This window comes from Emydura macquarii, unplaced genomic scaffold, assembly GCF_026122565.2.
Source record: "Emydura macquarii macquarii isolate MOO-44397 ecotype Brisbane River unplaced genomic scaffold, CSIRO-AGI_Emac_v2 contig_3287, whole genome shotgun sequence".
Taxonomy (NCBI): Eukaryota; Metazoa; Chordata; order Testudines; family Chelidae; genus Emydura; species Emydura macquarii.
The window spans coordinates 339,941-348,757 of record NW_027133424.1 but is presented as its reverse complement, the minus strand read 5'-3'; the positions used below and the strand labels follow the sequence as shown (position 1 = coordinate 348,757).

At 52.8% G+C, this 8,817-nt stretch overlaps 1 long non-coding RNA gene across 1 annotated transcript in view; it reads right to left on the bottom strand.

The window, feature by feature from the left end:
* Positions 1–3,794: 3,794 nt before the first annotated feature.
* The window catches only part of LOC137142979 (uncharacterized), a 64,753-nt gene continuing 59,730 nt past the window's right edge, over positions 3,795–8,817 (bottom strand). The window contains exon 2 of the long non-coding RNA XR_010917066.1: positions 3,795–4,253. This is a non-coding gene — a long non-coding RNA (uncharacterized lncRNA). The remainder of the gene's footprint in view (positions 4,254–8,817) is intronic.

Below are 8,817 nucleotides of genomic sequence, written 5' to 3'. Positions count from 1 at the left end.
TCTCTCACTGTTAAAAATGTACACCTTATGTACACCTTTTTTTTTAGGTGACAAATCTGAGGAACTGTCCCAGATTTAGGTGTCAATAGAGGTGGTTTTGGAACAAATTGATCAATTCATAGAATCACAGAAGTGTAGGAATGGAAGGGACCTCAATAGGTCATCTAGTCCAGGCCCCTGCACTCAAGGCAGGACTAAGTAATAACTAGACCATCCCTGAGAGGTGTTTGTCTATCCTGCTCTTAAAACCTTCAGTGACAGAGACTCCATAACCTCTGTATGCAATTTGTTCCAGTGCTTAACTACCCTGACAGTTAGGAATTTTTTCCTAATGTCCAACCTAAACTGTCCTTGCTGCAATTTAAGCCCATTGCTTCTTGCTCAGAGATTAAGGAGAACAATTTTTCCCTCCTCCTTGTAACAACCTTTTTTGTACTTAAAAACTGTTATCGTGCCTCCCCTCAGTCTTCTCTTCTCCAGACTAAACAAACCCAATTTTTTCAATCTTCCTTCATAGGTCATGTTTTCTAGACCTTTCATCGTTTTTGTTGCTCTTCTTTGGACTTTCTCCAATTTGTTCACATCTTTCCTGAAATGGGGGACCCAGAACTGGACACAATATTCCAGTAGAGGCCTTATCAGTGTGGAATAGAGCAGAAGAATTACTTCTCGTGTCTTGTTTCCAACATTCCTGCTGATGCAAACATCTTTGTGGAATGTTTGTTTTGCAACAGTTACACAGTTGACTCATATTTATCTTGTGATCCACTATGACCTTGTGATGGGGCATCTGCTCCACACAGGGTTGAAGGGGATTAAGTTGGCCAGGCAGCCCAATTAACTCCACTTGGAGAAGGACTCAGGGAGCATGCCATTAATTAGAAGGAGGCTCAGCTGGGCAGAACAGGTGGGACCAGTATAAAGCCCAGGAGAGGTGAGCAGCAAGGAGACTTCAGGAAGGCAGGGATATAGGTTGCAGTTACTCCCTAAGTGGAGACAGTTGGGAGGCGGGAGGCTGGTGAGCCAAGAAAGGGGGAAGCCAGATGAGTAGGAAGAAACCCAGGGAATCAGCAGCAAGAGGTCAGACCAGGCAGAGACCTTAGCTGCTTGTTCTAGGGTCCCTGGGCTGCAACCCAGTGTAGAAGGTGGGTTTGGGTTCCCCTACCAGCCACTGAGGAGTGGCAAGGGCAGTAGAGATGCCAGACAGTCAGTGTGTGTGGAAGGACTTTGAATTCCCTGGAAGAGGCAGACCTTAATGACCTGGGCCAGAGGGCCAAGCCACGAAGAGGAGACTGCAGTCCCTAGAGTAAACAGGGCCACAGAGCGAGACAGTACAGGGGAAGACACCACTGGAGGGAGAGTGCAAGCCTGGCAGAGCTAATTCCCATGACAGCCAGCAGGAGGCACTGCTATGGGTGAGTGCCTCTCATGACAGACTCCCAGATACCTTTCCGAAGGACTCCTTCCTAAGGAGTCATTTCCAGTTTTGTATGTATGCAACTGATTGTTCTTCTTGGAGTGATTGCTCATGTCCATTCCACTATAGGTGAGTGCATGCCTCTGTGCATGGCTACTGGAACTTTTTTTCCCTTAGCAGATCATGTAGGGCCGGTTCTGGTGCCCCCTGGAGCCCTGTGCACATGCCCCGGTATATGAGGCACTGCCGGCCCTACGCCCCCTCAGTTCCTTCTTTCTGCCCGTGGCAGTTACTGGAACTGCCTCTGCTTCCATTGCAAGCGCTTTATCCCCCATGTTTAAATCTTAAAACTAGGATTTTTTGTGTTGCTTAGTTAGTTAGATTAGTAACTGCTGTAGTGATAGTTAGACACTTGAAGATAGTCTAGCTTAGTTTCTTACCAGGAGCAGGTATGCTCCGGTGTCATGGCTTCAAACCATGTGCTCCGGCTGGAAGGCTTTCTCGCTAGCTGACCCCCACTGCCTAAAGCATGGGGGGAAGTTCTTCGCAAGAGACTGGATCATAAGGCTTTGAGACCTCTGGAAAATGCACCTGAAAGCCAGGCTCACAGAGCCCCGAAATGGCTCCGAGCCAACTGCTTCGCTGTGGTGTCCAGAGCACCGCCGATGCAGGAAGCACCGTCAGCACCGACTCGACTCGGTATCGCGGAGACGGAAGCACTCAGACTCCCCCACACCCATCGGAGCAGGCGGGGGGGAGCACTGATCCGCACCGAGGTCGGATCACAGAGACCTGCTGCTGGAGCCAGTGTCTCCTGCCAGGGAGCCTCCCCTGACTCGAAGAGTGGGGGAGCCCCTCAGCATCTACCAGCACCATGGACTTCAGTGGCCGAAGGGCGGCAAGAGCCTTGTTGGCCTTGCAAAAGCCATCGCCACCCATATCGCTACGAGAGAGAAGGGGCTGGCATTAAGGGGAAGCCTGCGTTAGGACCCTTTGAATGGCTCAGGAGATCCCCAGTATGGGGAGGAAGATCTCCTGCAGAATGGTTTCCTAGGGTAGAGCAGGAACACTCCCCTAGAAGTCATCCCAGGTCGCAGTCGCCGGACTGACCTGCATCGAGGCGGAGAGTGAAGTCGCCCACCTAACACCAGTCTTGACCTCCGGCACTGGGTGAGGTCCATCCCACCGCTCCGGCACCGAAGAGTTGCCAGCAAGTACGCGGCACTGATCCTGGTCACCGGAGACAATCTCGGTACCGAGGAGCCGGGCGGTGCAGAACCCAGATGCCGGAGATCGACTCAGCACCAAAGAGGTCGCCCTGCACCGAGGCAAGCCCGGATGCCGGAGACAGCCTCGGCACCAAGGTTTCGCCCTTGTACCGAGGCTGCACCAAACTCAGTGGCCGGAGACAGACTTGGCACTGAGGAGTTCACCCTGCACCAAGGCCAGGCAGAGCTGGTCGTTGGAGCTTGACTCAGCGCTGAGATGCAAGCAGAGTGCAAAAAGTCCTCAGTGCAGGGATGATGCTCGGATCACCCCAGCTTGCCGGAGTGTGGTCCATAAACCTGCTCTGGCTGCGGCATCCATGATGAACCTGGTAGTCAAGGTGGTCGTCGCCAAGGGGTCACTCTCTGGAGCAATGGTACTGCACAGTAAGAGTCTTTGGGCAGCTCCGGTAGTGGTCTGTCAATGATGCCTCAGTGTCCCTTGGGGGATGCAGTACCTGGGGGAGCAACCATCAACAAAGGTGCTAGAACCCCAGGCAGATGGCCTCAAAGGCAATGGTCACCCCAATGGCTGTATGGGGGCCCAAGGGGTTTCCCGAGGGAGGACGGGACCATGGTCCACCAACCCTTCAGGGATGCAGTCAGCGCCTCAATTACAAGGACACCACACGCCCTCGGACGACAGCTTGGCCCCATGGGCAGTGACTTCTGTGGGGACTGCCTGTCAGCAGGAAGAGGGGCTGTGGCCTGCAGCCCCTACCCTCCTCCCTGCCTGATGAAGAACGCTCCCGAGCCCTGATTGTTCCTAGGGCACACCGGGAACTGTTCAGGAGGTGGCCTCCACCTGGGGGCTGGAGGCAAAGGAGCAAAAGGGGCATCAGACAACCTTTAATATGCTACCAAGGGGCTCCACAGAGTGGTACTACCCTGGCCTACAGAGGGGCGCCCAACATAGTGAGGGTCTCGTGGCAAAACCCTCTCCTCCGTATCCCAATGCCTAAATGAGCCTTGGAAAGTATTATGCCCAGCCAGGGGATTGAAATACTGTTCACCACCCTGCACCGGGTCCTGGGTAGTGGTTGCCACCAGCCACAGGGATAGGCAGGGCAGATGGGCTCTACTCCGGACAACAAGGACAACGGCAAGCCAGACTTGTTTGGGAAAACTTTATTCAATAGCACTACCAGCAAGTGGAAGGTGAGCCCCTCGGGAGACTCTGTGATCCACTTTGTTGAGGCTCTGCCCAGCAGCAGACGCTGAGCCTGTAGAGGCCATTGCAGATCAGGGTACCTCGGAAGCTAGAACAGCGCTTCTGCCACCCTCAGTTGCTGCCTATTCGGTGGGCAGAGCCATTCCCTCCGCCATTGGCATGCCCGGAGGTTAGTGACTGGAATCCTGGGCTATCCCAAAAAGGTCCAGCGGCCCATCAGGGGCTCTTCCGTGGACAGGTCAGCCTTCTCTTCGTTCGCACAGAGGCAGAGCTGCATGGTCTCAGGGACTCCTAGACCACGCTCTGTTCCCTGGGCCACTATGCGCCACAGACCTTCAGGTGTCAGGCAGGTCTCCAGGGACAGCAGCAGCAGAGGTGCCAGCCACGGCCGTCTCGTGACCTATGGGCAAGGGGACAGAGTCAGGGGGTCTACGAGATACCATCCACCCTGACTGGCTCCTTAGGCCCTCAGTAAAGGTCCTCTTGGCTATTGGGCAATTGGAAAGGCCCTTCTGCTGGTGAACGTAAGGGCAGCACCCTAGCCTATACCCTCCTTTAGGCTTGGGTGAGCCAGAAGGCCTTCGGCCCATTGGGCCCCTGAGATAGCTTGGTGAGCTAGGGCCCCCAGTTGTATCCTCCCCCAGCCCTCGATGCATTCCCCTTCCTCCCTCTCAGTGGTAATTCCACATCCAAGAGGTTGATGCCGCCTCAGCCAGGAGCAGTGGGAGAGGTCCTGCAGGCGATGGCAGAAGAGGTCCTACTCAAGGTACTCCCTTATCCCCTCCCCCCCCCCAAAAAAAGAAGGGGAATTTGAGAATGGTGACAGACCTATGTCATCGCACAGATACCAAACAAGGGGCTCAAGTCTCACATGGTCCCCCCAGCTCCAGTAGTGGGAACAGGAGCCCCGTATACTGCCCTGGATGTCAGGGACACACATCCTCAAAGGTTCCTCCACTTCGTAAGGGTGACTCCCTATAATGCTTTACAGCTTACTCCATGGTCAGTTACTTAGCCGACAGTGTTTACTGAAGGCCTGGCAGGGGTAGCTGCACGCTTGACAGGGCTAGGTCCGCCCAGACAGGCCCAGGTCCCAAACCTGAAGCAGGGTGAGTTGGTCAGGTGTCTCTTGCGAATGGCAGGGTCCTGCCGGTAAACGCACAAAGCTCGTGTTAACTCAGGTGAAGACTATGGAATGCATAGGCGTGACCAGTTGCTTCCCGGACCAGACCTTCTTGCCCCAGCCCTGCTGTGGGACAGACTTCCTCAGGATGGGCCACATATACAAACGCCCTACGACAATAGCCAAAGGTTGCTAACAGCGGATAGGGCACAGGGTGCCTTGCACCTATGCGGTGAGGATAGCTAGCCTGACGCTTAGGCCGCTTCAGTCCCGGCCCCGGGATACAGTCTGAGCAGGCAGCTCATACACATAGGGGCTACAATCCTTCCCTTCCCCCTCCCAATAAATAAATAAATAAATAAATGATAACCTGCCAGCAGCGAGCCCTAGCCTCCTGAGTCTGGTGAACGACACCTCGGGATGTGTAAAGAGGCATTCTGTTCAAGGAACAGGCTCCTTCAGTTACTCTGATAGCGGCCACCTCAAGCAAAGAGTACAGTGCCGTATCAGCGCTCACCTCGGCTTACAAGGCGTCTGGCCACGGAAGGACAGGCATCAGCACACCGATGAGAAGACCCGTGAAATGCTCGCAGGGCTTGCGGAAGGTCCCTCCGCTTTATCGAAAGCAGAGAGGTAAAGGTGCTGTCGGTCAGTGTAGCGACCATGTACTTGACCAACAGGTGGCGGGAGCCCATTCATCAGCCTTATGAAGGGAACCTATCGGTCCTTGGGACCTGATGGTGATCACCTCCCAGGCATGAGGAATGGCGAGGTGGACAGCGCCAAGTGGTCGCTCTTCCTCACCACTACTCACCTCACCTACTAAGTGCATCTATGACCATCTGGAGGGGGGTTTCCCCAAAGGGAATCAGTCTGTATCGGCCTGCAGCATGAAGTGTCCATGGTGCTGCTCCCTCCATGGTAAGGGGCAGGGATGCTCACCAATGCCATTCCTCTGTAGCAATCAGAGACCTTTATATTTGCTCTCCCACCCTTCCCTTCTGCATACAGTCCTGCTCAACTAGGAAGGGCTAATCAGATGCCATCCCAATTGTTCCGGCTGGTCACACCAGCACGGGTTCAACATGCTGCTGGATTTCTCGATTGCCCACCTCGGGAGCCTCCGAGTCAGCGCGATTCCAGCTCCCAGGATTACGGTCACCTGTGGTGCCCAGATCTGGATCCCCGACACCTCAGGGGTGATAGATCGGTGGCCGAGAGGCGATAAGCGAGCTGCTCAGAACAAGCCCAGTGTGTACCTATGGGTAGCAGGAAACCCTCCATGCAGGCCGTATACCGGGTTAAGTGGAAGTGGCTGTTGCCTGACAGGAGCAGTCCCGAGATACTCTACCTGGCCTTTCACCAGGGGAGGCGATCTGGGAAATACTTGCCGCAGCTAAAGCTCCAGGGACCAACTGTGGCCTCCCTGAAGCCTCACCTAGCAGCCATATCAGCTACTGGAAGGGAGACTGCAGTCCTCCCATCAGAGGGCGGTTTGGTCCCTAAAGGGGGTGGGAGGCTCTATCTGTGGGCCCGTGACCCAGTGCTTCCCTGGGATCTCGACCTGGTCCTTCCCGGCCCACGTCTCTCCTCCCCTCCCCCCCGAACACAGGGCGTCATGCCCTCTACTCTAGCCTTCCAGGAAGGAGACCTCCCTGGGGGTAATTACCTCGGCAAGAAAGGTCTTCAGGATCAGGGCTGTGACCCCAGAGCTCCTCCCTCATACTGTAGTCTATAAGATAAGGTTCAGTGAGACCACATTGGGCCCCCCGGCCCAAGGTGGTTGCCCAGGCTCATTGGACCAATCATATATTCTCCCCAGGTTTCCCCGAACCACACGGTTCAGAGGAGAGCAGAAGACAGCACTCACTAAAATGCGAGTGGAGCCCTGGCTTCTACATCAGAGGTACAAACCCATTCCGGAGAGCGCCGCAGCTCTTCCTCGTAGCTTCTGACTGGATGAAAGCTTCACCAGTCTCCGGCCGCTGCAATTTCCTTGTGAATAATTTCCTGCATTGCGTTCGGCCATGAGCAGGTGAAGGTGCCGCTTCTGGATGCCATAGCTCACCCAACAGAGCTCAAGCTCCATCCACAGCCTTCCTAGTGGAAATGCTAGGGCGGGGCATCTACAAAGCAGCTGCCAGGTTGGCGGTACATACCTTCACGTCCCACCACACCTCTGTCCAAGGTGCAGGAAGTAGTGGGCTTCAGCAGAGCTGGGCTGCAGGCAGCTCACCGCTAACTTCGGCCCACCTCCAAGGTACTGCTTGTTAGTCACCTATAGTGGAATGGACATGAGCAATCACTCGAAGAAGAAAACAAGGTTACTTACCAGTAACTGATGTTCTTCAAGATATGTTGCTCATGTCCATTCCACAGCCCACCCCCTATCCCCGCCTCTGGAGTTGGCAGAAAGAAGGGACTGAGGGGGCATTGGGCCGGCAGTGCCTCATATACCGCAGCATGTGCATGGGACTCCAGGAGGCACCAGATCTGCTAAGGGGAAAAAAGTTCTGGTAGCCGTGTCTGGAGTCGTGCACACACCTATAGTGGAATGGACATGAGCAACACATCTCGTAGAACATCAGTTACTGGTAAGTAACCTTGTTTCCCTTCAAAATTGGAGTACTTTGCATTTGTCCTTATTGAATTTCATCCTATGTACTTCACACCATTTTTCCAGATCATTTTGAATTTTCATCCTATCCTATCCTCCAAAGCACTTGTGACCCCTCCCAGGTTGGCATCATCTGCAAACTTTATAAGTGTACTCTCTATGCCTTTATCTAAATCCTAGATGAAAATATTGAACAGAACCAGACCCAGACTTGATCCCTGCAGAACCCCACTCAATATGCCCTTTCAACTTGACTGTGAACCACTGACAGCTACTCTCTGGGAATGGTTTTCCAACCAATTATACACCCACCTTATAGTAACTCCATCTGGGTTGCATTTCCCTAGTTAATTTATGACAAGATCAAGCGAGACAGGATCAAAAGCCTTACTAAAGTCAAAGTATATCACTACTGCTTCCCCCCATCCACAAGGCTTGTTGCCCTGTCAGAGAAAGGTTTGATATTATTTGTTCTTGACAAATCCATGCTGACTGTTACTTATCACCTTCTCTTCTAGGTGTTTGCAAATTGATTCCTTGATTATTTGCTCCTTTATCTTTCCAGGTACTGAAGTTAAGCTGACTGGTCTGTAATTCCCTGGGTTGTCCTTATTCCGCTTTTTATAGATTGGCACTATATTTGCCCTCTTCCATAAGTTTTCAAAGATAATCGCTAAAGGCTCAGATATCTCCTCCCTCAGCTCCTAGAGTATTTTAGGATGTATTTCATCAGGCCATGGCAACCTGAAGACTTCTGACTTGTCTAAGAAATTTTTAACTTGTTCTTTCCCTATTTTAGCCTCAGATCCGACCTCATTATCACTGGCATTCACTATATTAGATGTCCAATTGCTCCTAACCTTTTTGGTGAAAATTGAAACAAAAAAGCCATTTAGCACTTCCATTTCCACATTTTCTGTTATTGTCTTCCCCCCTCATTTAGTAAAGGGCCTATCCTGCCCTTGGTCTTTCTCTTGCTTCTAATATATTTGTAGAATATTTTCTTGTTACCCTTTATGGACAGGTCTACACTATCGCTTAAGGAGATCTAACTTACATCACTCAGGGGTGTGAAAAAGACACCCCCCTAAGCAATGGAAGTTACAGCAATCTAAGCGCTGTCCACACCAGCACTATGTCAGCGGGAGACGCGCTCCCACTGAGATAGCTTCCGCCTCTTATGGAGGTGGAGTGATTAAAGCACTCTCCTGCCGGTATACGTCT